Source organism: Pleurodeles waltl, chromosome 9 (genome assembly GCF_031143425.1).
Source record: "Pleurodeles waltl isolate 20211129_DDA chromosome 9, aPleWal1.hap1.20221129, whole genome shotgun sequence".
Lineage (NCBI taxonomy): Eukaryota > Metazoa > Chordata > Amphibia > Caudata > Salamandridae > Pleurodeles > Pleurodeles waltl.
This window is the reverse complement of record NC_090448.1, coordinates 291,532,252-291,559,461: the sequence shown is the minus strand read 5'-3', so window position 1 is coordinate 291,559,461 and position 27,210 is coordinate 291,532,252.

The following is a 27,210-nucleotide window of genomic DNA, read 5'->3' as shown; positions in this document are numbered from 1 at the left end:
TGCTGCCCTTACGCTCCTTAGATGGGGCTCTCGGGCCCTTGCCTCCCCTAGACGTTGTGGCTGGTGAAGTGGGCGAACTCTGCTCCTTGGGGGCAGCCGTGTCAGTCTTCGCACAGCGGCCCTTGTGTTTCCTGGTCCTCTTGCCGGGGGGGGGCTGGATGTGTCCTTGCTGCTGATGGAGGTGTCACTGCTGGCAAAGGGTGGGCTCCAGAACCCATGCACAACAGTGACACCCGAAGTTGGGCTGGTGGTGGCTGTGGTGCTCTTGGGACTCTTTGCAGATGGAGGGGGTAGGTCATCGGAGGGGAAGAGGTCAAGATTAGCCAGGAAAAGTTTTTTAGGGCCAAGGTAAAAGGTAGGAGAAGTGGAGATGGAAGTGGAGGAAGAGGATGTGGTTGTAGGAGAGTCAGGTGTGCTGTCATTGGGTGAAGGTGCAGGTGCTGTAGGCTGTTGTGAGGTGGATGTCTGTTGGGTGGGTGTCTGCCTGCGTTTGTGTGTCTTGGAAGGGGTGGTGACAGACACAGTGGGAGAGGACACAGGGGACGTGTAAATGGCAGTGGGGGTGGTGACTGCACGCGTGCGGACTGTACAGGAGGGTGTGGTGGTGATGGAAGCACTGGCTGATGTTGGTGTGCATGCAGGTGTGAGTGGAGACGTCACAGGGAGGGAGGAGGGAGACGAGGAGGAGGGGGACACAGGGGTGGTAGTGACTGTTGGGATGTCTGCATCTGTGTGTTGCTTGGGTGAGTGTTTGTGGGATCTGTGGTGCTTGTGTCTGGATGAGCTGCCCTTGGGTGTTGAGGTGTGTGCAGGCTGGTCAGATGGTGTGGATGGGATAGGCTGAGGAACACGAGACAGGGTGGAGGCAGTCAGAAGAGGGAGGCTGGAAACAGGGACAATGGCTGCCGTCAGTGCTGAGGCCAGAGCATTGAACGATCGTTGATGGGCAGCCTGACCCGAATGAATGCCCTCCAGGTAGGCATTGCTCCGATGCACCTCCCTTTCTACCCCCTGGATGGCATTCAAAAGGGTAGTCTGCCCAACAATGAGTGTCCTGAGGAGATCAATGACCTCCTCACTGAGGGCAGCAGGGGTAACAGGGGCAGGGGCTGAGGTGCCTGGGGCGAAGGAGACGCCCGCCTTCCTGGGTGAGCGGGCACAGAGCGTAGGCTGAGGGGCTGCTGGGAGGGCGGGGCTGGTGCGCTGGGTGGCGGCTGTACCTGTAGAGGCGGGGGGCCCGGATGTTGCCGCCACCGCTAGGGAGCTCCCATCCGAGGACGTGTCACTGTCGCTGCTCTCACCAGCGGTCCCCGTCGTGGTGCTCCCCTCGCCCTCCGGCTCACTTGGGCCCTCGGTGTCTGTTCCTGTGCGCACCGGGGCCTTGTGGCTTGCAGCTCCCTCGTGCTCCGATGCCAAATCTCCTCCGCCTGATGATGCTAATGCACACATGCACAAGAAGATGAAGAAGAAGGGTGGGGGGAGAAAGAGAAGACCTGGTTGAGTGCATGCAATGTCAACACCGTTGGCAGAGAGGACAGACACAGGAGCCGCATGCACTAAGCCGCGCATTCGGGGCACACTACTCAGTATTTCTGACTCGGACAACAGGTCAGGAGACGACAAGCGCGCACATGTGTTAGGCTGGACCATCAATAGCTGGACTTGTCACCCTACGGAGGTGGGGGCCGGGAGCACAGGGCCATGCCTAAGGGAGAGGACTACACTACAGAAAGCGCCCTGACCTAATGTCACCCCCAACCCTCCTCCCCCACCCAGACGCCTCCACTGCGCAGAAAGATAGCTGAATGTGCTGATACTCACCCCCTTGTGTCTGCTGTGATGCTCTCAAGCACCCATCCAACTCCGGGTAGGCCACCGCCAGGATCCGGGACATCAGGGGGGTCAGGGTACGACTGGCACCCCTCCTAGGTTGGGAGGCCATCCCCAGCAGTGACTCGGCGGTCTTCCTGGTTCCGCGGCGGATGTCCTCCCACCTCTTGCGGCAGTGGGTGCCCCGTCTGACGTGGACCCCCAGGGCCCGGACTTCCTTGGCGATGGCACGCCAAATCCCGACTTTCTGATGGGCGCTGACCTATGTGACATGTACAGGGTGGGAAGGAAACAATCATCAACTTACTGCATGTTAGATGTGATTGGCCCCCCCTCCCCAACCTTGCAATATAGCACATGCTCTCATCTGTCGTGCGTTGCACTCCTCATTCGCCCCCCACCAACTTACATCCACCCCACTCCACACATGCATCGCCCATTCCATGTGCACCCGGTGTACTCACCTGTTGGTCTGGAGGACCGTAGAGTAACGCATACTGGGGGAGGACCCCATCCACGAGCTTCTCCAACTCTTCAGACGTGAAGGCAGGGGCCCTTTCCCCAGTCGCAGCAGCCATTGTCACTTCCAGACCGAGTTCACAGCAGCACTTGCAGTATAGGTCCTCTCCTGTGGATGATCAGGTCTCGAGTGATTAAGCAGATAGAAAATGGCGGTCACGCCCGCGGCGGTGCGTACCGCGGCGGTGCGTACCGCGACCGCCGGCGCACATCGTCATTGGCTCCTGAAACCCATAGGCTTCAATGTTATCCAATGCGGCTCCGTATAGCGGTCTTCGACCGCCTACCGCCACGGTGTGCTCCGCCAGCGCAGTGACCTCACATCCCATTGTCCCACTTCACAGGTCAGGCAGCCGCCATTTCAAGGGCCCACATGGCATAATCTCTACTGCGACACACAGGCCTAGGCCTGGCATTGCCACACATACACGCCTTTCAATACCTAGATAACCGTGTGCCATGCAAGCAGTGGTGAACGTACCAGTGATTATCTTGACTCTGTGCTCCATGTTGTCCTTCCTAGGCACCGTCCGCTGGGATTTGCGAGGAGAAGGATGAATCCTCGCGTGTACCGACCGCTGGTGGACCTGTCGACAATGGAAGAACGCCACATCATACTACGATACCGACTTGACCGTGCCACCATCCATGAACTGTGTGCCCAGCTGGAGCCAGCCCTGATGTCCCCCATCCGCCAACCCACAGGAATTCCCCCTCTGGTGCAGGTGCTGTCAGTCCTCCATTTTCTTGCAAGTGGCTCATTCCAGACAACAGTGGCCATGTCATCTGGAATGTCTCAGCCAATGTTTTCTAAGGTGTTGTCTAGAGTGTTGTCTGCCCTGACGAAACACATGCGGAGTTACATTATATTCCCAGAGGAGGTTGATTTGCCCACTGTGAAGGGTGATTTTTATGCCCTTGGACATATTCCCAACATAATTGGTGCCATTGATGAGACCCATGTAGCCTTAGTCCCCCCAAAAGACGATGAGCAGGTGTACAGAAACAGGAAGAGTTACCATTCGATGAACGTCCAGGTGGTCTGTTTGGCTGACCAGTACATCTCCCATGTGAATGCCATGTTCCCTGGGTCAGTGCATGACGCGTATGTGATGCGTAATAGCAGCATCCCTTTTGTGATGGAACAGCTACAGAGACAACGTGTGTGGCTAATAGGTGACTCTGGTTACCCCAACCTGCCTTGGCTATTGACCCCAGTGAGGAATCCCCGGACCAGGGCTGAGGAACGGTACAATGAGGCCTATGGGCGAACTAGGAGGGTCATTGAAAGAACCTTTGGCCTCCTGAAGGCCAGGTTTAGGTGTCTGCATATGACAGGGGGATCCCTGATGTACTCACCAAAGAAGGTGTGCCAGATCATCGTGGCCTGCTGTATGCTTCACAATCTGGCATTGCGACGTCAGGTGCCTTTCCTGCAGGAGGATGGTCCAGATGGTGGTGTTGAAGCAGCTGTAGAGCCTGTGGAGAGTGAAGAGGAGGAAGACTCAGAGGACGACCCAGACAACAGGGACAGAGTTATCCAACAGTATTTTCAGTAGCACACAGGTAAGAATCACACACGCCATTTTAATTTTCCTGACTGCCTCGTTTTTCTCAACTTTGTCTATGAAGCTCCAGTTATTTGAAACTGATGTTTGATTCTCCCTTCCCTTTTCAGTGCTGTATGACCCACTGCGTGACTTCTGCTTGGTTAGCCCATGGACTAATGCTTATTGATCTCGGTATGTGTTCAGCACAAAGTTTACAGAACATAATTGATCGGTAATGTGTTTTACATTTGTAAATAATACAGCCTGACTCCAGCATGATTTCAGTGCATTGAGTGATTTATTTTTGGTGCTAGATAATGGTACATGATATAAACACGGTAATGGGTGGGGGTGGAGTAATGGCCATGGCAGAGTCCAGTTCTCAGTCTCACAGGTGCATTGTCCATATGCCTGTGGAAGGATGGAGCAGGGGCAGTTCAAGGTTGGACAGGGTGGCAATGTGGGACAGTGGGATGACTTCAGGGGGTATCTCATGCTGGCGGGGGTCTTGACATCCTACTCTGTCGATTTTTTTGATCTCAGGCTCCTCTTGCGGGGTGGTTGTTCTTCAGCAGGAGGTGGGGTTCTGGTGGCCTGTCGTTGTGGTGGGGCCTCCTGTCCACTAGCGCCGGCGGAGGTGGTAGGCTGTTCCTGGTCCGGGCTAGTGACAGGGGCCCTGTGTGGTGCCACATGGTCCCGCAACGTGTCTTCTATCCGGTGGAGGGCCTGGACTAGGCTCCCCATGGCGGTAGAGATGGTGGTGAGATGATTGTTGAACCCCATGTAGCGTTCCTCCTGCTGTGCCTGGATCTCCTGGAACCTGGCCAGTACCGTCGCCATCGTCTCTTGTGAGCGGTGGTAGGCTGCCATGATGGTGGTGAGGGCCTCTTGGAGAGTCGGTTCCCTGGGCCTCTCCTCCCCCCACTGTCGCACAGCAGCCCTCCGAGTTGCCCTGTTTCCCCCGGACTCTGTCCCCTGGACGGTGTGCCCACTACCACTGCCCCCAGGTCCCTGTTGTTGTTGGGGTGGTGGGTTAGCCTGGGGGCCCTGTAGTGGCAGACACACCGCTGATTGACCTGTCCTAGAGACAGAGCCATGGGCCCGCTGGGTGGGAGCTGTGCTGTTGTTCCCAGAGGGGGTTGGGTCTGCTGTGGCCTGTGTGTGGGGAACCGACTGTCCAGAGGTCCCCGATGGTCCGGGCTGGTCGTCAGGTTCCAGGTCGACAGAGCTGCTGTCATCACTGGGTGCCTCTTCCGGGGGGGGGGGGGATGGACATTTCTGGACCCTCCTGGCCGGTGTGTTGGCGTTCGGGTCCTGCATGGGGTTAGAGAGTATGGTTATTGTTTCTGTGTGTGCTATTGTGTGCGATTTATGGGTGCCCTTGTCCCCCAGTGCTGTCATTCCCTTGGGGGAGGTGTTGTGGGGTTGTTGGGGGGTGGGTATGTGCAGTGGTCATGCTTAGGTGATGGGTGTCCATAGTTTGTGGTGGCATGCAGGGGTTGGTGTTGGGTGGGTTGTGCTGGGGAGACATTCTCAGGGAGGATGTGTGATGGGGGGTTGGGGGTGAGGGTGGTGGTGGGGGTTGGCATGCTGGGGGGGGTGAAGTAGTTGAGATTGTACTTACCAGAGTCCATTCCTCCGTGTACTCCAGCGAGGCCATCAGGATGCAGGATGTTTAGTACCTCTTGCTCCCATGCTGTGAATTCGGGTGGTGTGGGTGGGGGTCCCCCGCCAGTCTTCTGCACTGCGATGTTGTGTCGCGAGACCATCGAGCGCACCTTTCCCCGTAAGTCGTTCCAACGTTTGCGGATGTCCTCTCGATTTCTGGGATGCTGTCCCACCGCGTTGACCCTGTCCACGATCCGCTGCCATAGCTCCGCCTTCCTGGCTATAGTGGTGTGCTGCACCTGTGAGCCGAAGAGCTGGGGTTCGACTCTTATGATCTCCTCCACCATGACCCAGAGTTCTTGGTCCGAAAAGCGTGGGTGCCTTTGGGGTGCCATGGGGTGGTGTGGATGAGGTGTGGGGTGGTGTATATGGTGAAGAGTGTGTTGGTGTGTGGTGCTTTGTGCTTCTATGTGGTGTGTGTGATGGTGTAGTGTGCCTCTGTGTGATGTAGCTCTCTATTCTGTGATGTGTCTCTCTCTCCTTCGTCTATGATCTTCGGTCGTAGGGGTTTGTGGGTGATGTGGGTGTGTGTTTTATAGTTGGTTGGATGTGTGGGAGTGTTGTTTGTATGTGTGTCAGGTGTGTGTATTTCAAATTGTCCAATGTGGCAGTGTTTTGGAGCTGTGTGTGTATTTTGACCGCGGCGGTGTGTCCCGCCAATGGAATACCGCGGTTGAAAGACCGCCGCGTGGATTCGTGGGTCAGAATGGCATGGGCGTGTTTGTGTTGGCGTGGCGGTGGAGGTTTGGTCATCTCCAGTTTTCCGCGGCCCGCTGATGTGGCGGCCTTCCTTGGATGTCGGGATTTTGGCAGTTCCGCCGTTGTGGGTCAGAATGACCGTGGCGGTTTACCGCGGCCGCGGCGGTAGAATGGCGGACTTCTGACCGGCGGTAAGGGCCTTTTACCGCCGAGGTCAGAATGACCCCCAAAGTCTTGTGATTTCACATGAGCACTGCATTTTACCACAGCAATTTCAAGAGGTAACTGAATCGCGTGCAACAATTCCTTAATTCTTTCGCCATTTTTCACTGGAGAGCCAGAAGAGGTCATGAAACCCCTCTGGGACCATAGCTGTCCAAAATCATGGACAATTCCAAATCCATATCTACTATCGGTATAGATAGTCACTTTCAGTTTGTCAGCGGCATGGCATGCCCTAGTAAGAGCAACTAATTCAGCCACTTGAGCAGAGTATACTCTTTCAAGCCAAGATGCTTCTAGGATACTAGTTATTGTACAGGCAGCGTATCCGGCTCTCAGTACTCCTACTGAGTCTCTCAGACATGAGCCATCAACAAATATAATGTAATCATTTTCTTCCAATTGGGTGTCTTTGATATAGGGTCTCGGTTTGTTGCACAGTTCTGTTACCTCAAGACAATCATGTTCTACCTCCTCAGCATCATCAACATCTGTATTCTCGTTGGGAAGCAAAGTTGCCTGGTTTAATACAGTACATCGTTTCAGTGACACGTTTGGTGACTCCAATATAATTGTTTCGTATGTGGTCAGTCTGGCATTTGTCATGTGCTGAGTCTTAGTTCGGGTCAATAGTATTTCAACTGAATGTGGGACCATTACTGTTAAGGGATGCCCCATCACTATGCCTTCACACTGAGTGAGGCTTTGACCAACTGCTGCAACTGCACGCAAACAACCTGGTAAGGCTGCTGCAACTGGGTCCAAAGTAGCTGAAAAATATGCTACTGGTCGGTTTGCACCTCCATGGACCTGTGTCAGGACAGAAAAAGAACAAGCATCACGTTCATGACAAAACAGGACAAAAGGCTTTGTGTAATCAGGCATACCTAAAGCTGGAGCCCTGCACATACACTCCCTCAGCTCAATGAACGCCCTCATCTCTTTCTCAGACATAGTTAGGGTATCTGGGCCATCTTTACCCTCCTTAACTGTCAGTCTCACCAAGGGCTTGGGGATAACTGAGAAATTTGGGATCCACTGACGACAGTAGCCCACCATTCCCAGAAACATCCTAACATCCCTCCAAGATGTCGGGGGATTCATCTGTAATACAGCAGTCACTCTTTCCGTGGATATTTTCCTCGATCCCTTCTCAATCAAATGCCGTGGATATTTCACCTCTTTCTGACAGTATTGCAGCTTCTGTGGGGACACCTTATGCCCATTCTTTCCCAAGTGGTTCAATAGGGCAAAAGTATTGTATTTGCAATAATCTCTTGTCTTGCAAGCAATCAACAAATCATCAATGTACTGCACTAGTGTCGATTGGAAAGGCTGTTCCAACACCTCCAAATCCTTTTTCAGGATCTGATTAAAAATGGAAGATGACTCTGAAAACCTTTGAGGAATTCAACACCAACTGTAAACTTCGTCCAGGAATTTGAAACTGAAGAGAAATTGGCTGTCCTCATGAAGAGGCATGGAAAAGAACGCTTGGGACAAGTCAATGACTGAGAACCATTCTGCGTTGCATGTAACTTGAAACATAATCAAAGCCGGATTTGGCACTATCGGGCAGCACTTTACCACTATGTCATTGATCTTTCTCAAGTCCTGAACAATTCGGACCTTCCCACAGGGCTTTCTCAACTCCATTATAGGTGAGTTACATGGGCTACTCATTACTTCCTTAAAGACCCCCTGCTTCACAAAGTCTGCAATTATCTGCATCACCTGAATGAGGACATCTTGTGCCATATGGTACTGCGGTACCTGGGGGAACACATAATTTGGCTTCACGTCTACCTTGACTGGTTCCACTCCTTTTATCAGTCCCACCTCCTTTCCAGTCAAGTCCCACACTCTCTCCGTGACTGTCCCCTGCAGGTCTGCAGGCAGGTCAGTCACTGTGAACTTCGGGAAAAAGCTTATCAAAGGGTACTCTTCATCTGTGGTCTCTGTCTCAGGCTCTGAGATCTGACCATCATCCCCTTTCATCATCACTGTTTGGCTGCACCTCAATTCCCTCATTAGAACAGATGATAGAACACCTCGTCTTACACAGCAAGTCTCTTCCCAGTAGGGACACGGGGGTGGAGTCACAAATCTGTGTAATCCCTGAAAAGTACCAATCTCGACTTGAACCGGATCTGTGATCGGGTTGGTCAGGAGCTGGTTTGCCACTCCCACTACTTTTATTGTGCGTCCTGAAAGGGGCAACTTCTGATCTACTTCTAGGGACACTGCAAGCCTGCACTCCTCACTATCTGAAATGTCATCCGACCGTTCATCGTTTATTCCATTCTCACCACGCAATGGGAACTGTTGTACTGTGTTAGTTTGACCCATTCCTTGACTTGTGACCTGTTGAGGAAGCATCACCTGTTGCTGTCCCATTGGCGCTAAGGGCAACTGCATTTGCTGTCTAGGTACCACTGGAATCTGCTGTTGCCCTTGCTACATCTGCACTGGTTGCATACGTGGCATCTGCACTTGTTGCATGGGCTGAAGACCTTGCATCTGAACCATGTTATTCTGAAAATTTGGATTAGGACCCCTCATTCTTGGTCCTTTCACGTTTTGGAATGCATTGATATCATTGCTTTGTTGAACCGCACCCTCCTGCACCATCATCGGACATTCCCGCTTCCAGTGTCCCACGCCCCCACACATGTGACATGGCAACACCTTCTTCATCCCTTCTACATCATTCTGAACCACCACTGTATTCAAATCTGGACCACGGTGCACAAAACCTCCCCGACCTCTGCCTCTCGTTTGCGTCTGAAACATTCCGTATCCCTGCGGCTGTTGCACCATCTGTTGTATTCCGTTTCCCTGCATTCCTGCTTGGGCTGCCTTAATTTGCATCACCATCACTTTCTCCTTCAACTTTCTCTGCTTCAATTCAATTTCATCACTACAGTATTTCGCGTACTGCAAGACCTCATCAATCGGCTTCCCTTGCCAACAAATTAAATGATTCTTAATCATCTGGCTAATTTATGGTCTTAGCCCTTCAACGAACCTGAACACAAGGTGATTCATATCTTTCGGCTTTATGACCTCCGTACCACTGTAGTGCTTGAATGCTTTCAACAACCTCTCATAGTAAGCATGTATCGACTCATTGCCTTCTTGTGCCATTCGATCAATCTTTTGCCAATCAATATTCTGTGGCGACACCTTCTGCTTCAAAAACTCAATTACCTTATAGTAACACTTCATTACCTCCGGAGAGGCTGCTCCGGTAACCCTATCCCTTGCCGGCTCTGCAGTTGGCCAGTCAACACTCCTCTTGCACTCGAGCCACAAATCGCCCGGAACTATGATCTCAAACAATGTATTCAAGTCTTCCCAAAGACAGTTTACAAGCTTCACAAATCTGTCTGTCTGCTGGTACCATTCTATTGGCTTTTCCCTCAGCCTGGGGAAGTCATTTGTGAAGGACAAAATGTCACCTCTGGACCATGATACATGGACAAGAACCCCTCCAGCTGTCTCTCTTATGGGTAGCATTTTTATGGTGCCGGTATCCGGCGTTGGTTTTGCCTGCTGCTGCTCCAAGCAGTCACTTTTCCTTTTATCTCTTTTCTTTGCCCATCTGCCTTCCCATTTCTCTAAGGATCCCCAAACATGCGCGCTCTGTAGAATTTCTTTAAGGTGTGCCTTCATCCCAGTAGACCTCATGTGATCAAAATCTTTAGGCTCAAAGTCTAACCTGTAACTCCTATTTAGATGCTTAGTATTGTCTAAGACTATGCCATATTTGTCTGCTAGATTCGCCAACCTTTGGTGTACCTTGCTCACTTCTTTAGTTATTTTTGGACACAGATACCTCAATTCTGCTTCAGTGTATGACTCTAGCCTATTCACTCCCATGCTCCCTTTAACTAATTCAGCTGCCTCCACGCCCAACCTCACAAAATTCAGGTATTCCTCCCTCTCTGACCGCTCTGCTGCCGCAGGAGTAGTCTGCGGTGAACTCAGCTTGTCTAGCCATTCATTCAGCTGTTGCGCAGTCAAACCTTGCAACAAGATATTTCCAGCCTGCATCATCAGTGGTTGCGACATGTTCGTACTTGGTATCTGTGGAGTTAGTAGTTCCAAACCTGCCTGTATCATTGTCTCTAGAGGAACCCCAATCAGACTGAAGTACAACAAGGACCTAGATCTCTCTGATGTCTGTTCTCCCGGTGTCATCCCTTGAGAGCTTCCTGCAAATCCTCCTCTTTTCACCTCTTGAGTCATTATCCCTTGGTCACATATACTAGGCTTTGCCTGTGCATACAGAGGTACGGGTGGACCAACTGTAATCGGCAAAGATATAGCAGCTGGCGCCTGCCTGTTTCCGAAACCCTGGGGAGCATTAACTCCCATAGTCTGATTTATTGCGGGTGCTGTGACTGACTGCGGTCCTGTGACCGAAGTGTAATTCGGAACCATTTGTTGCTGCGGCTGGGGCAGCAGAAGTGGAGTTGGCTCCATCTGTACCAACTTTGATCTTGTATATGCTTGATCTGGCGGCACCATCAAATTCTTAGTGGTCACTAATGTTGGGACATCAGGGTAGAGCCTGTGAACCGGTGTTGGCTGCAACTCTGTCTGCATCTCTGGGGCGGTAGACCCACTGACACTATTCTGCACTGGAGCTGGTGTCGCAACTGCATTTACCTGAGCTGTATTTGCTGTTCCCTGATTCTGTTTTGAATTTACAGGACCTGCACTAGTACTTGGTCTCTTGTCATTCATTGCATATGGCGGTGGACGATCCTGTAACAACTGATTAAGGAACTCATCGTCATCTGAGTCATCTGCATCTGCCCAAGACCTGTTATTCTCTTTCCCTCTACTAGAACCCTTCTCTGTTTTACAAGTGGCCTTTCTTCCCTGTGTGTCGGCTTCTTGAGTTATTGCCGGAAACATCCTGACTCCATTTATTATTGGTCTTCTCCACATCCTGGTCTCGCTATCCCACCTAGCATCCGCTAGGGTCTTTTCTGCTTTTTTCATTGTCCTCTCAAACTTTTGTTGCCTCTGTCGTATGGCCATTAACTCCCAAATTGCTAGCGCTTCGAACTGTGCTGGTCTTGGAGGCGGCTTTTGCTCATTTAACGCCTTCCGCAAATTCTCTAGAACCCCTATGTTAAATGTCCCATTCTCTGGAAACGCCAAACATCCATCTTTCTCTGTTAATTTGCACCATTGCTTTAGCCAAAGACATGGTGCGACTCCCTTTTCCTCCATTACGGCATAAGCCGGTGTATCCTCTGGCGTTGTAGGCTCCCCCAGACTTGCGGTAATGTACACATCTCCCCTTAAAGCGCTCTTTAAAGCTTTGAAGAACTTCATTTTTGCGTCTTTTATTTCGTTTATAACTGAATAAGGAAGTGACTTTAATTCCCAGAACACCCTTCGCCTACCTTCTCAACCAATTGTCTCTCACAGACGGCTGCCAATCCGTGTGCGACCCTTCTCACCAACTGACCTATCCCAGCACGGCATGACGTCACATTCACACACACACTGCGGCTGACAAAGTCTTGCGGCTTGTCTTCCTCACACTCGATTCACGCAAAAAATATATTGCGAGCACTTTAACAACAAAACTCAAATTTGCCGGTTCACTACTGGAAGGGTAACACAATCACTTCAGAACTTTACAGAGATTTCACTTGAAGCCTCAGCCGCTACTCTCTCCTTCTCAGAGCCCGCACTCGAAAGCAAAATTTGACCCGCAAATTTCACTCTCGACTTGTCAATGGCTCGTCCTAGTGCACTTCAGAACTTGCCAAATCTCCATTGAAGTTTTCACTCACACACTTTGCCTCAAACTCGACTCGTCAACCACGCCCGATTGACCTATTAAACCGTGCAAATTACACCATAAACCAAGTGTCTCATACACTCATCAATATACTCCGGAGTCTTAGACCATGCAGGGTCCGTACATCACCAACAACCACGTGGACAATTTTGAGCACAATGCGCCACACTCACATGAAGTTCGCCGACTTCCCTACTCTCATACTGCGGAGTACGCACACTCCTACTAAAACATCACTTGGCCTAAGATTCTCACAAACCCCACAATTCACCTGCGATATGCATAAGCTGTGCAAGCGTAAATTCTACGTCATGCATACTATCACTAGAACGCTGAGAACATACCCAACTCACTTCGACAAGCTCCGGGGTCCCGAGAAAGTCATTTGGGGCTTATGGGAACATAGGGCCAGATGTAGGTAGGTATCAGATTGCGACTTGCAATCTGAGATGCAGAAAGGTGTCTCAGACACCTTCTGAGACTCGCTATGGGGTCGAAAAGACCCACCTCATGAATATTAATGAGGTGGGTCGCAGTTTGCGACCCCATAGCGAGTCTAGGCACTCACAGGGATGGTGGCCTGGTGGAGACAGCAGACCACCATGTCTGTGACTGCTGTTTTAATAAAGCAGTTTTTTTTCTTCTTTTTGCAGCCCGTTTTCCTTAAAGGAAAACGAGCTGCAAAAAGAAAAAATACCGAAACCTTTTAGTTTCTTTTTTTTCAGAGTATGGACCATTGCCTGCTCTGAAAAAGATTTTTTGGGGGCATTCACAAAGGGGAAGGGGTCCCCTGGGGACCCCTTCCCTTTTGCGAATGAGTTACCATCCACTACAAGGGGATGGTAACTGCGAGTTGGTTTGCGACCGCTTTCGCGGTCACAAAGCAACTCAGCATTGCGATGCAGTCGCAAATAGGAAGGGAACACCCCTTCCTATTTGCGAGTCGGAATCACATTTTGCGAGTCGGTACCGACTCGCAAAATGTGACTTTGCATCGCGTAAGGCCTTTTGCGCCTCTCAAACAGCGTTTTTCACCGTTTGCGAGGCGCAAAAGGCTTCCTACATCTGGCCCATAATCTCTCCAATTTGCATTGTCTCAAAAAAGAAATCTAAAACAATGGTCCCTCGTCCTAGGGCCCCAAAGGGCCGAAACCGTCCTCTGCTACCAGAAGTGATAACGCGTCCCGCCCTAGTAAATTTACTTACTCTGGGACTCATTTTAGGCCAATTAACCTTTTGACCCTGATGGAGACACCTTAGGATGAGATAACTAATCAGCCTGTCAATCGATAGATCAATAACCTCATCAATATTTACAATAGCAAATTAATCAAATTAGTTAATGTCATTAATAAGAATCAAAACGCACCATGACCTTTCAGCCATGAATAACCACACAGAATTTATTAAGGTTTATGATATTTATTTCCTATTTGTTACACTCTACTAGTAAGTTTATTAGTCTCAATACCAGAAAACACATCAATAGGGTCACAATATGGAAACTCGAATACGACTTCATCAAAGCAAAGATCAAAAACATTAGAACAAAGCAGAACGTCAACATGAATCAACTTTAGCAGAGTATCATTAGCGCATTTATTCAACAAAGCAAAGATTCAGTCATTTGTCTATTTGCACCCAATATTAGTCGTGAACTTCCTTAATTAACCTCTAATTAGCATCAGCATGTTGGGCTTCATGCAAAACAATTTAGCAACACGAATTTAGAAAACATCTAACTATGACCTCTATAAAAGAGCAGTTGGTACTTAGAAAGGAAAGGCAAACAGACAATTACAATTTCATCATCATATAGTTACCCTCCGTAATGGGTCAGCATATAGAATCAGTCTTCGTCCTCAGGACAACAGTCGATTCGCCATCAAAAGTCTCAGCAAACAGGGCAGAAAGTTCTTCCCTCATAAGGAGGAGAAGTAATTGTCGGGCAAATAGAGGATGGTTAAAGTAAGGACAAAAGTAATGATTTAAGAGCAACAGCAAAGTAATGGCTTAAGGGACGGCACAGAATGGCAAAAAATGGCTGATTTCTCCTTGTGACACGTCGTTAAATGGAATTTGCCAGAGAAGTCTCTAATTTGCCATTGGTCAGTATTTGGTGCATCATTTCTCTAGCCAATGATCCGTTGATCACCTTACTAAAATTCTCACTCAAGACAGTTCTCATGCAGTTTATTGGCTCCTGTGGTTTACGTCTTCACCGGGTAGAATGTCAGGTAGAAAAAGTAACAATCCTTGCTTTAGTCAGTAGCTCCATTGTCTTTACCAGTTTGGGCAACCTTGTACCTGTTGCGAATTACACTGTTGCACTCAACAGCAATGTCTCCTTGAGCAAGTTGGGTCTCATGAGAAAGAATTTACTACGGTTACACACACATCTCTAACTTCTGGAAAAGTACAGTTCCACGTCCTTCAGCAAGACAGCACATTGTACGTTAGGAAAAACACATTTAATATGAGACCAGGCAGCTAGGCCCAGACCCTTGCTAACTAAGGCCTAGTGATAAATTTAGCAAAACCTTAACATATAACTCTTACTGCTGATACAGAACCATACATTAGTACATTAACAATCCAATATTAGTCAATTTCATTAATCATCGTATACATTGGTGACCACTCCCCGTGGGCACATTTCAAACGCGCACATTAAAGGCACCTTAACACATTTTCTATGCGGCATCAGTGTACATTAATTTGCAAGCAGTTCATGTTAATTTTTGATTATAAAAGCTACACCACAACAGAGGTAAACAACAGAATGTGGATAGGACGGCTAGAAACAAGCAACAGCAGAAGGATGGAGGGAGGCTTAGGGCAAGCAGCAACAACATGGACAATAACGGAAGGAGTGAGGTTGATGAGGGCAAGCAGGAAAATGGACAACTGCAGAGGAGCAAGGAACACAGATGAGGGAAGGAGATCAGGAGGGTGGATGAAAGCAACATGGAAAGAAGGGAGGAACACTGAAGGCGAGAAGCACACAAGGGAGCCAACTGAATAAGATACAGGCCCTGATTTATACTTTTTGTGTGCGCAATACCGTCATTTATTGACTCAAAAGAGGCGCAAACTTACAAAATACAGTTGTATTTTGTAAGTTTGCGTCAAAATTATGGATCACTCACTTGCACACCTGTAAAGATGCAACTAGCATAGCTTTCTAGGCGTACTACTGCTGAGTTTTGTGCACTATCTGCACTTGAATAGGACAAAAAAGACTTCTACCAGTACAAGTTTACAATTCCTTTGTGAATGTGGCACTTGGTCTTTTGGGGGAAAAAGTGGTTATTTCGTAGTTTTTATATTAGGAGAAAAGGCGGATCCGTATAAATGGAAATGTGAAAGAGGATCAATGCATGGTATTAGTTAGTAAACCGGATTCTTTAGAAAGAATTGTGAACAAACTTTCAAAGCCATCTGCAGCAACTATCTGTGCCATTAAGATGACTGTCGGTCTGACAATGTTTTAAGAAGATAAAACGGGGTTAATTAATCTTAAAAATGCTCAACGCCTACCAGTAGCACACGTTTTACGATGTGATGAATTATCCCCGTCGAGTATTTCACATTTACTAATTTACACTTTTAAGGTTGACTAAACCTATTTAATGCTGAATTAATGTAGGTACACTTTAATACTTCGAGGGGCTTTCGTAAAGCGCGGTTAGTGGTTAGATTTTGGAGTGAACAGGTTGGCCAAATAGCGACAAGAGAATGCTGTGTAATTATGACTCAGAGCTGGGAGAGGAGCTATACTTTTATTTTGTATATTGAAAAGAATGATTTGGCAAACATGGTGAGGTAGGGTAGCGTGACAGGAGTGGCAGGCTTGGGCAACACGTGATGGGCAATGAGTGGGGCTAGCAAAGTTTATGTTACTCAGATACCACAATTTCGCACATTTCTTTCCTGCGGAGACTGGTTGACATAGAATTTGTGTTTAGGGAAACGGGTTCAATTAGAAAACGTCTTACAGTAGACATTTTATCCTTGGTTCAGTTGCTAGTTTCCCACATGACCTTTAAACAAGAGGGTTTCCTTGGTGATCAGTTTACCCTGGAGATATCGCAAAATGAATTTCACATAAAGGTGCATAATTTTCATGAAGCTTGGAAACAAATCTTCAACTCCTAGCTATGAGACTGGTAAAAAAAGCTGCAATAGATGATATTGACGGGGAAATAAGAATTCAGAGGTGTCATAGGATGTCTGTAAATATGAAGATACAAGAAAACAGGAAAGACACAGCCTGAGATAAGAAAGTGTTAGGGAGTTAGGCAATAGCAGTAGGAGTGGGTGCAATAGTGTGGTAACCGGGCCAACTGGGACAGAATTATGGATGACAAAAACCTTAGAAGCAAAACCTATACGAATTAGACAAATAAACCAAATACTTTGGAGATGCAATTGCAATTCGTATTATATAAAATGAGAAAGTGATTGCTCTAGTCCAGCGAAAGGGGTGGATGAAACAGTATTAAAGGAATTAGCCCAGGGAAACTGAATGAAGGAAACAAATATGTCCTACTGGGTGTTAGTCAGAGAGATGGGAGGGTTTGACCTAGAGAAATGGATTTAGGGAGGTGAAACAGGGAGAGAATGAGAGTTGAGGATGCAGTACAGTAAAGAGAAGATGAATGAGAGATGACTGGAAAACCTGATGGCACATTTTGTGGTGGGGAAACAGGAGAGGAAGAAATGGTATAAAAGACACAGAAGGGTGGTAGTCAATGCAATAATACAAGAGCAGTGTTGGTGCAAGAATATTTGCCACTGTAGGCATAGCAACATAACTCCGTCCTACTACTGAGGGGTAAAATGTGCTTGTAGGAGGGGCAAAGTGATATCCCATTGTGGTGGTGCATTATTTTGCAAATTTATATAATAAAGACCTAGCCATGTGGGCAATAGAGCAATTTTTAGGTAACAAAGACATTTATAACAATATACATATTCAGAAGTACCTGGGAGCAACTGGGGAAGGAGATTGAGAATTGTTCAGGAATATCTTGAAGAGATGGGTTTTCAAGGGCTTTCCGAAAAAGCATCAAATTCTGTACTAGTCTGATGCCTTTTGGAAGGTGATTTCAAGGTATAAGGGCAAGGTGAGAGAAGTTGTGGGACCTCCTTCTGAAAGAAATGAGTAAGATCGCAGCAGTGGTTTATGCCGTCAAGTGTGTGTTGATATCTTAATTTCAGCAATTCTCAAATCTCTTCCAAGTTATGTCTGGAACCTAAAACAGTGTCAGGCCCATTTGAAATGAGAAGATAAATGCCACAGTCACATGTCAGTGAATAAACACTTGTTTTCCGAGGGTATCACCTTTCTTGTGTTGGAAGAGTCACAGCGAACAGAAAGGGGTGGGGCCATTGCATGGGTGTGAAAGCATGAGAATCAACTTCTGTGCTGTATGTGTATATGTTTTACTCGCTAGCTCAAGACATGACCCTACAAAAAGATGTCACTATATAAAGTAGCCACAAGTTCATGCGGTGCTGCTGGTTAATGACGCATATCAGAAGTTACTGATTTCCAAAGAGTTCTCACCAGGGTCGGTCTGCATACAGTACAATTTGGCACTACCAGAAAGGCTGGTCTTGAAAGGTCAGTGTGTAAGCCGTTGTTTGGCTGCTGGTTGACCTGCTTTATGGTGTGGTGCAGGGTCGCCCAGTCACATAGGGCAATCTGGCAGTGCCTGAATGGCTACTTTTCTAATTGCAACTTGTAGGAAGGCTGAACAGAATCACACCATATTTGGTAGAAAGCTGGATCTTGGTCCCGAGACCGTGCTTGTGATTTGGTGTAAAACTGTTCAGTAGTTCTTGAGAAATTAAGGTTTAAAATGTATGTATAAATCATGCTGCGGCGGGTTCGCTGACCCAACAGAACAGAAGATATGATCTGATTGGCTGCCACCACATCAACTAAGATGTGGTAGGAGCCATTTTATGACTTGGGGACTCATTCTCCAGTCCTGTAAATAGAGTTAAAAAATAGGGGACAGGGCTTGAATATCCTGCTCCCCCAGGCGTGCTTGGTGACCTCTATACCCCCAGAGCCCAAAACATCATTTTTTTAAACAGGACTTCTGGATGTCCTGGGGACCCTATCCACTAGGCTCGATTTATTACAATAAGGGGAGGGGCATGCATCCCCCCTGCTCGAGCCTTTAAAAGGCCCCAGGGGACCCCATCCCCCTGAGTCAATGTTACTTTTAGGGGAGTTGGCATGCGTTTTCCCTTCCTGAGCCTTACAGGGCGTCACGGACCTCATCACTGTGGCCAATAGTTTTATTTAAAAAACACCCTCCCTGAGCCTGTATAAGACCCTGGAGACCCCTTACTCTGTGGCTCGTTCTATAATTATGGACGTGGAGGGCGTGCAAAATCAAGTGCAAATTAAGCACACCAAAAAACAGTTAGATATCTGTAGCAAAAAGATACTAGAATTAGTTTATTAAAAGTTGGATAAAAACATGCTGTTGCTCGTAATGTGTAGAAACATGCAGGGCTTCTACCAGTTCTATAATTACATATGGTGTGCAAAAAATAAAAATGTTGCCATAAATGTCTCCTCTCTGCTTATCACTGTTCATCTAGAAACACAGCAGAAGGAAAAAACATGTTTCCTTTTAGTCCTTTTAAAATGTAGCTTTAATTCTGCTCCATGTCCTTCCTTTCACCTTGAATGCTGGCTTTGGAAGCAAACACTGTTATGTCAGAACTCAGCTGTAATAAGTTATTACATTTGAGCAGCTACATCTTTTCTTTTCTTATAGAGGAATAGGTGTGTGACAAGTTGCTTGTAATAAGGAAATTAGAGAAATGTTTTTATACAGGGTTTGCAGGATCTCATGTATTACATACGTTATGAACTAAATATGGATCTTTCTTTTGTATACTTTTGTACAAGAAGGGAATCACAAGTAGGTTTCTCCAGCAATTAGATTCTCTATTGGGCATAGATTATAAAAAGAAAGTACACATTACCTGGCCTTAGTTCACCACTGAGTTGTACATTCAGCACAAGGATGTCTAATGGGCAGGGTGGAGGATGGTGTGGCTGATTTTTTTTTTTTTAATCCTCCTCCTGTAACAGTTTAGCATTATTTACACCATATCCACCCAACAAAGTGTGAGATCTGTTAATGGTGGAATATATATCATAGCACAATAAATCTCACAACAGGGGAGAAGATAGTTGGGATACCACTCTACGGATGGGTAGGGATTTTTAGGGAGATGGAGTTATGGACAAGGAGGGGGAGGGAGAGAGAGAGAGAGAGACAGAGGGAGGGAGAGAGAGAGGGGGAGAGAGAGAGACCCCCGCTACCTGCTACTCCATTGGTACCACACATCTGGCATGTAAGGAAAATGACAATTAATTTTTCCTAACAGCCTTTAGCAGCCCACAAACTCCAAAGTTAGTTACCAAAGCTCAAATACAAACCATATTTATAATATGTAGATAAAATTGGTACTGCTGAAAAATGGTGCACCTGCATTCTGGTATTGTCTGTCTAGGCAACAGGGATGAACTGCAGATCAGAAGCGCCATGGAGGTTAATTGCAGAAGAGAAAACCTGTTGCATGAGTAAGAAAAAGGCAATATTTGAGAGCTGATGTTGACAAGATGCACCAGGACTCAGACTGAGGAGCATAAGCTGGTGTACTAACAACAGCAATGGGAAGAAGATTCAAGGGAAAAAAGGCGCTCACAGAATTCACCAAACTAGTAGGTAGATGCATACAATTTTAGACATTGTGCTCCTGGCAAGAGGATCTCCCCCCTCCTCCAACACAATCTCAAAAGAGACAACAGCAAGCTCACCAGAAGTCAAGGCACTCGTGAATTAATAATATGAGGTCAGTAGTCCATGTGTATTGGATTCCAAATCAATTTCCAAATCAAAGAAGACCGTAAAGGTTAACAAAAACTCCAATTTATTCTTGGAATGGAATGTTCATCTTTTGTTAGAACAGAAACGAGCCAACACGTGTTTCGTCGTAGGGGAAACTGATCCCTGCGTCTTCCTCAGGGCTGTAAAAGCTACTAGTGGGCCTGCAACACTGATTGTGCCACCCACATGAGTAGCCCTGCAGATAAGTCTCAGTCTGGCTACTGCAGTGTCTGTGTGTGCAGTTCTCAGCTGCCATGTCGACCTGGCAAGTGCACCCACTTGCCAGGCCTAAACCTTCACTTTTACTACATGTATGTCACCCCTACAGTGGGCCCAACACAGCCCCATGGCCAGGATGCAGTGTATTTAAAAGGTAGGACATGTACTGGTGTGTTCTACATGTCCTGATAGTGAAATACTGCTTCATTAGTTTTTCACTATTGCAAGGACTATCTGTCAAGGAGACCAGATCTTCGGGCTTGTGCATGTTCCCAATATGTCCACCTCTTGGCAGCTCCAAACTCCACTAGTTATATAGCACAGAGTTAAAGAATGGCCAAGTGGGGAAATGGGTTTTGGGTTGGGAACAGCGGGGTAGGAGACCTGTGGAAGCAAGAGTTAAACAACACAATTGCAAGATTAATCACAATGACTTTCAATAGGTTTTGTTTCAAATAAACATTGATGCTGAAAACATGAATGGCCTAAGGCTTCACTATAACTAGGCCTCAAGAATCTAGGTAACTGGAAATCAAGAAAGGTTATGCAAGGTTTTCTCATGAACATTCCAGAATTAGCATATTATATTTTGAACAATAAACTCTCTCCAAAATACTTCTTAGAACAATCTCTTCATTGTAGCAAGAATCAAAGAGCACATGGTTTTTTCTCTGGATGAATGAACTGTACAAATACCATGAATAACACTTCTACATCACTCTCAGATTAAGAGTTTCAAGACTCAAATGTTCAGAGAATATTATGCACTTTAATCAAAACTGCTCATCTAAGTTTCAATGTCTAGAAATGATTGCGCATTCCGCCGATCTGTATTTCAAAAGTTAAAAACCAGGAAAGAATCGCCCACTCTGTTGCCGATTCGAACATCTAGATTTATATGCAATGAAACGATCGCGCACAATGCCGATCTATGATTCAAGAGTTAAATGCAGGAAAAGAATCGCGCACACTGTTGCCGATTCGGAATTCATGATTCAAAGGCCATGAAATGATCGCGCACACTGCCGATCTGAATGCCAAGAAATAAATGCCGGGAATGAATCGCGCACACTGTTGCAGATTCGGAATTCACAATTCAAATGCCATGAAATGATCGCGCACACTGCCGATCTGGATGTCCAGAAATAAATGCCTGGAATGAATCGCGCACACTGCTGCCGAATTGGAATTCACAATACAAATGCCCTGAAATGATCACGCACACTGCCTTTCTGAATGCCAAAAAATAAATGCCTGGAAAGAATGACGGTACACTTTTGCCGATTCGGAATTCACAATGTGAATGCCATTAAATGATTGCGCGCACTGCCGATCTGAATGCCAAGAAGTAAATGCCTGGAATGAATTGCGCACACTGTTGCAGGTTCGGAATTCACAATTTAAATGCCATGAAACGATGGATATACTGCATAGAAACACAATGCATGAAATATGCCTCTGCATAAGGACTGGGTTTTTGCATTTACGTCGCCCATAGAGCGCGCACTGTCCTGATGTTGACAGTACTCCCCCTTCCCAAACGCGCTCTAGGGCCTGGTTTGTCTGGATGTAGGCGATGAAAACGTCTCACTAGTCGTGGAGCATGAATGTCAGATGCGGAGACCCATGAGTTGCTCTCGGGACCATAACCTTTCCAGGATATTAAATAACAGAGATTACGACCTCTAAATTTTGAATCCAGCACCTGTTTAACTTCGTATTCCAATTCTCCCTGTACTGGAACTGGAGCCGGTTGGGAGCTGACTTTTTGGACAGCTGTTTTCAGGAGTGAAGTATGAAATACTGGATGAATACTTAGTGACCTTGGTAACTGCAGTTTATAGGTCACTGGATTAATTTGTTGAAGAATCGTGTAAGGACCTATGAACTTGGGATTAAACATATGCTTTTTCTTGAAGTCAATATGACGTGTGAAAGCCACACTCTATCACCTGGCTTATATTGGGGTCCTTCACAATGTTTCTTGTCACAGTGCTTTTTATACTTTAGTTTAGCTTTATCTAGGTGTTGCTGGATTTGTTTCTGGGTTTGACAGAGTTGTTGAATCGTCTCTGACACGGCTGGTGTAAGTGTACTTTCTTGTGGAATCGTGATTGGCAGGGTAGCAGGATGATAGCCAAACTGACCAAAAAAGGAGGTGACACCAATGGAAGTATGATACGAGTTATTATAGGCTAGTTCAGCTAACCAAAGCATCGATGTCCAAGAATGAAGTGCTTTCTCTGCATAAGCACGTAGGTATTGTTTCAATGTCTGATTTAATTGCTCCGTTTGGCCATCCGTTTGAGGATGATGACTGGTAGACAGTGTAGAAGTGGTTTGAAGTGTTTTGCTCCACGTTTTCTAGAAGTTAGAGGCAAATTGTGATCCTCGATCGGAGAGAATCACTTTGGTAATCCGTGATATCGGACCACTCGATTTAAAAGGATTATTGCTAGTTCACTGGAGGTGGGCAATTTCTTGCAAGCAATGAAATGTGCATATTTCGTGAGACTATCTACCACCACAAGGATTACCGAGTGATGTTGAACCATGGGTAGACCAGTAATAAAGTCTAATGAGATGTGCTCCAAGGTCGAAGTGGAGTTGGGAGAGGATGTAACAAACCTCTTGGCTTTTAAAGACTTGACTTGATGCAAGAACAAACTTCACAGTTAGCTACCATCTGTTTCACGTCTTTTATCAAAGTAGACCACCAAAAGTAGCGTTGAACTAATTCAAGAGTTTTAGGAATACCTGTATGACCTGCCGTAGGTATAACATGCAAACAATGAAATACCAACTTACGCAACTTGGTAGTTGGAACAAATAAACGGGCATCATGGAAAGGTAGTCCTTGTTTGATTGATCTTTTGGGATCTGCATGAGCTCATTTTTGCCATTTCTTAATGGTGAAGGAATTACGGATTTCTTCAAAAAAGTCTTCAGTTTTTATGATGCAAAGAACTTTATCTGGAGCAATGATAGAACTAGGAGACTGAATCGCGGGTAACATGGTAGAATCCTGATGGGACAAAGCATCCGCTTTGCGATTATCCTTTGCGGGGTGGAAGGTTACCACAAAACAAACTCGGCAAAAAACAGCATCCATCGGAGTTGCCGAGGAGTCAAAAGTCTAGCTGAACTCATGAACTGGAGATTGCGGTGATCTGTATATAGTGTGATAGTGTATTTGGCACCTAGCAAATGGTGTCTCCATTCTTTGAAGGCATCACGGATTGCCAGAAGCACTTTCTCAGAAATAACATAATTTTGTTCTGCTTTGTTCAGCTTTCGAGACATGTAGGCTATAGGATGTAGTTGACCAGTATCTTTACTGCGTTGTGATAACACTGCACCAATAGCTACATCTGAAGCATCTGCTTCTACTATGAATGGACGCTCAACGTCCGGATGAGTCAAGACTGGGGCAGTGGAGAAAGCTTCCTTTAAGGTTGAAAAGGCTCTGCCAGCTTCAGGGGACCACACAAATAGTTCTTTCTTTCTCAACAACTTTGTGATTGGCACCACTGCCTGAGAGAAATTATTTATGAACCTACGATAGAAGTTTGCAAAACCTAGGAAGCACTGAACATCTCAAACAGTATTTGGAGTGGGCCAATAAGTTACTGCTTGTACTTTTCTTTCTGCCATGACCATACCTTGAGGAGTAAGGATGACTCCTAAGAACTCGACGGTGGTACCATGGAATTCACATTTGGTTAATTTGCAATACAGATTATGCTTTTGAAGGGCTGTGAGAATCTTCTTGACATGTTGTACATGTTCGACTTCATTGTCTGAATAGATTAAGATATTGTCGATGTAGACTATTGCAAATAGATCTAGATACTCTCTAAGGACGTCATTCAGAAAGAATTGAAATGCTGCTGGAGCGTTACAAAGCCCAAAGGGCATGACTGTATATTCAAACAGACCATATTGGGTTTTAAAGGCGGTTTTCCATTCATCACCTTCTCTCATTCTGACCAAATGGTAAGCACCTCTTAAGTCTAACTTAGTGTAGATTTTTGCCTTTTTAACTTGATCCAACAAGACAGGAATCAGCGGTAATGGGTACTTGTTCTTGACTGTGATTTTGTTCAAACCTCTATAGTCTATGCAAGTTCGAAGATCCCCATTAGCCTTGGTAACAAAAAAAAAGAGGAGACGCTGCAGGAGACTTGGAAGGAAGAATAAAGTCATTAGCTAGAAATTGATTCAAGTATTTTCTTAGATGTTGATTTTCGTTTTCTGACAAAGCATACACACGACAACTAGGGAGTATAGCACCAGGAGTTAAATTAATTTGACAGTCATATGGTCTGTGAGGTGGCAAGGTTTCTGCTTCTCTTTCATCAAAAACATCTAGATAGGACGAGTACTGCCAGGGCAGCGTTACATCTTTTTCAGCAGCTGTTGCTACGTGAGCTTTGCAAGGTTTTGTGACTCTTGAAGTCTGGAGACATTTTTGATTACACAAGATGGAGGAGAATACGATTTTCCGTTCTGACCAGTTGATTTCAGGGTTATGATAGCTTAACCATGGCAGTCCAAGAATGATTCCATACTGAGGAGCTTGGATGACATCAAAGATGATTTTCTCTTCATGTTTGATATTCTGATCTCCCCCATTACAGGTCACCGACAAAGGGACAGTCTGCAGAGTCACTGGGCCTCCAGTTAAAAGTTTTCCATCTACGGCTTGTATGATTTCTGGGGTTTTCTTTCTGGTGCATGGGATCCCCCATGTTTGAACCAATTGTGCATCCACAAAGTTACCAGTAGCCCCAGAATACACTAAGGCTTTCTTAAGATATTTCTTCTTCTTTACTTGCACTTCAATGTCTAACTTTAGATACTTTGAATGCGAAGGGTCCATGGTGACACCCAAGAGCAACCCTTCTTTACATCTTGGGTGATCTAGTTTTCCTGCTTGGTTTGTGCATTTGTCGCTATTTTCTTGATTGGACCATGTTTGCTGTTTGGTTTTATTGGACACTCTTTGGCGAAGTGACCCATGCGTCCACAGTAAAGACATTGTACGTTTTTACTAAGTAGGTCTTTTTCGTCTTTTGTCAAAGGCCGCCTGATATTTCCAATTTCCATTGGTTCATGACTACTCTCTTTCGGAGTTCTTGATTCTCTATGTTCGAGGACATGCCAGGAATATTTCTCAGTCTTTTTGCGTGTTCCTTGTCGTTCTGCAAGACAATGGTCTATTCTCAAAACAAGGTTTATCAGATCTTGACAATCTGTAGGTTGAGGGTCGATATGGGCAAGAATGTCTTTTAGCTCATCTCTGAGTCCTTGGTAGAACAGGGCCACTTGCTTTTCTTCAGGCCAGGAAGTCTCTGCTATCAGCCGATTAAAACTAGCCAAGTAGGTAACTAAATCTTTATTGCCTTGTCACAATTCTAACAGTTCTCAGTCTACTGATAGAGTCACTGTTCTTCAATCAAACACTCTTTCAAATTCACGAACAAAGTTTCTCCAATTGTAAAGCAGGGGACTGTCTTTATGCACAAGAGGAATTGCCCAAGTGGCCGTGTCTCCAGTCAGGTAAGATAACAGGAAGGCGACTCTGGATTGGGCGTCAGGGAAAGTGTGTGGTTGGCAGGTAAAATGCAATTCTACTTGAGTCAAAAAAGATTGGCCTTTCAGAGTCACCTGAAAACCGTTCTGGAGGAGCCAGAGGAATGGCTGAGGGAACATTGAGGGAAATGTTAGTTGGAGGATTACCTCCTGAACTTTGAGGAGGAGTACCAAACCAACCCGCACCCAGAGGACCTTGTTCCTTCTTTTCTACTCGTTCTTGTAACTGACTCACTCTCTCAGCTAAAGTGGTTGCTGTATCTTTGGATGCTACCACATCCGATTGGAGCTGCGAGATAACTTTAACTAACTCATCCAATGTGGCCATATTGAGAATCTGGCTCAAACCAGCAGGATTAAAAATTTGTGGGCTCACTATTCTGTCAAGCAGACCAGATCCTCGGGGCTTGCGCATGTTCCCAACATGTCCACCTCTTGGCAGCTCCAAACTCCACTAGTTATATAGCACAGAGTTAAAGAATGGCCAAGTGGGGGAATGGGTTTTGGGTTGGGAACAGAGGGGAAGGAGACCTGTGGAAGCAAGAGTTAAACAACACAATTGCAAGTTTAATCACAATGACTTTCAATAAGTTTTGTTTCAAATAAGCACTTATGCTGAAAACATGAATGGCCTAAGGCTTCACTATAACTAGGCCTCAAGAATCTAGGTACATGGAAATCAAGAAAGGTTATGCAAGGTTTTCTCATGAACATTCCAGAATTAGCATATTATATTTTGAACAATAAACTCTCTCCAAAATACTTCTTAGAACTATCTCTGCATTGTAGCAAGAATCAAAGAGCACATGTTTTTTTCTCTGCATGAATGAACTGTACAAATACCATGAATAACACTACTACATCACTCTCAGATTAAGAGTTTCAAGACTCAAATGTTCAGGGAATATTATGCACTTTAATCAACACTGCTCATCTAACTTTGAATGTCTAGAAATGATCGCGCACTCCGCCGATCTGTATTTCAAAAGTTAAACACCAGGAAAGAATCACGCACTCTGTTGCTAATTCGAACATCTAGATTTATATGCAATAAAACGATCACGCACAAACCCGATCTATGATTAAAGTGTTAATTGCAGGAAGAGAATCGCGCACACTGTTGCCGATTCAGAATTCACGATACAAACGTCATAAA